This window comes from Balaenoptera ricei, chromosome 3 (assembly GCF_028023285.1).
Source record: "Balaenoptera ricei isolate mBalRic1 chromosome 3, mBalRic1.hap2, whole genome shotgun sequence".
Lineage (NCBI taxonomy): Eukaryota > Metazoa > Chordata > Mammalia > Artiodactyla > Balaenopteridae > Balaenoptera > Balaenoptera ricei.
Genome location: NC_082641.1, coordinates 59,435,051 through 59,436,937, shown reverse-complemented (window position 1 = coordinate 59,436,937; position 1,887 = coordinate 59,435,051). Strand labels below are relative to the sequence as shown.

Below are 1,887 nucleotides of genomic sequence, written 5' to 3'. Positions count from 1 at the left end.
CCCAAACTCTGTTTCCTGCAAACATCAGCAGTTCTACACCTTGTTATCCCAGTTATGCGTCTTCTCAGGAAAGACCACTGGAAAAGTGCAATCAATTGATTAGATTACTGCTGCAACTCTTGGAGCTCATCTCCTATTAGGAGTGGGTCTGTGTGCTTGTGTTGGAAAGAGCAGGAGAGCAGAGAGTAGCATGCAGTTTTCTCAGCGGGACTGTGACGGTTAAGCACTCAACCCAGTCAATGAGCTGGGAGGAGGGCAGACAGGAAGACGTGCAGCCAGATGACTCACAGCCCCTCCACCTTGGGAGGTTCTTATCAGTCTAGGGAATCCAATCAAATCACAGAGGTGCCAGGGACAATGAGAGTTTTATCATCCAAAACGGCCACATTGGCCCTCCAGGTGGTATCTCAGCCATTTTCTGACCCTGGCAGATATGGTAACCAGATGTTGGTGTTGTGCTTTGTCCTCTCAAGGCTCAGCCGGCCTTGCACACAAAACTGTGATATATTATGGGTCTGCCTAAGGGAAATGAAGAGCAAATAAACTTGTCTTTTGTGTTCCTTTTGTGCTAGTCCCCAAATAAGCAGATCTTCCCTTCTCCTCTATGTTAACTCACCCAGGACAACCCTCTCTGGTTATCATGCCCAGTCTTGGAAATTTCTCCTTAAATGTTCCTCTCTTAGTGCTCACTTCGGCAGCACATATACTAAAATTAGAACGATACAGATAAGATTAGCATGGCCCCTGCACAAGGATGATATGCAAATTCATGAAGTGTTCCATATTTTTTCAGTTAAGGGATACACAAAACAATTAGATGTAAAATATGGTATCAAAAACAGTAATCATGAGGGGAGGAGAGTACAAATGCAGGGTATTTTAAAAGCATTTGAAATTAAGAGATCAGCAACTTAAAACAATCATATATATATATAGACTGCTATACAAAATCTCACGTAATCACAAACTAAAAATCTATAATAGATATACACACAAAAAAGAAAAAGGAATCCAGACACAACACTAAAGATAGTCATCAAATCACAGGAGAATAGAATAAATCTTCCTGCCTTAGTTTCATTCCCTTAGCTAAATCTCTATTATTCTGAAAACTATTCTTGCAAATGGAGAATAATTAACAAGTTTTCTGCCTTATCAATTAATGAATTAATTATTAACTCAATTAATTTTAATTCTTCAAATATATTCATCCATCCATTTCTCTATGTTCCCCTTCTACTCAATAAAATATATGTAAAATATTCTGTTGGTGCCTTGGGGGATTTTGGAAAAAAGAGAGTGGTAAACAGAGCTAGTAAAAGATATCCAGGGGTTTCTGGACAGGACACCAACAGTGACCACTTTAGGAGGTGACATTTAAGCTGCCATTGGAGTGGCAATACTACCCAAAGCAACTACAGATTTAACGTGATCCCTATGAAATTACCCATGACATTTTTCAAAGAACTAGAATAAATAATCCTAAAACTTATATGGAACCACAAAAGACCCAGAATTGCCAAAGAAATCCTGAGGAAAAAGAACAAAGCTGGAGGCACAACCCTCCCAGACTTCAGACAATACTACAAAGCTACAGTAATCAAAACAGCATGGTATTGGCACAAAAACAGACATATGGATCAATGGAACAGAATAGAGAGCCCAGAAATAAACCTACACACCTACAATCGATTAATCTTCAACAAAGGAGGCAAGAATATACAATAGAGAAAAGACAGTCTCTTCAGCAAGTGGTGCTGGGAAAGTTGGACAGCCCCATGTAAATCAATGAAGTTAGAACACACTCTCACACCACACACAAAAATAAACTCAAGATGGCTTAAAGACTTAAAGATAAGACATGACACCATAAAACTCCTAGAAGAG

At 39.3% G+C, this 1,887-nt stretch overlaps 1 non-coding gene across 1 annotated transcript; it reads left to right on the top strand.

Moving 5' to 3' along the window:
• Nucleotides 1-682: 682 nt before the first annotated feature.
• Nucleotides 683-789, top strand: LOC132364261 (U6 spliceosomal RNA). Its single transcript, XR_009502800.1, has one exon. It is a non-coding gene; the product is annotated as a U6 spliceosomal RNA (small nuclear RNA).
• The last annotated feature ends 1,098 nt before the right edge of the window (nt 790-1,887 follow it).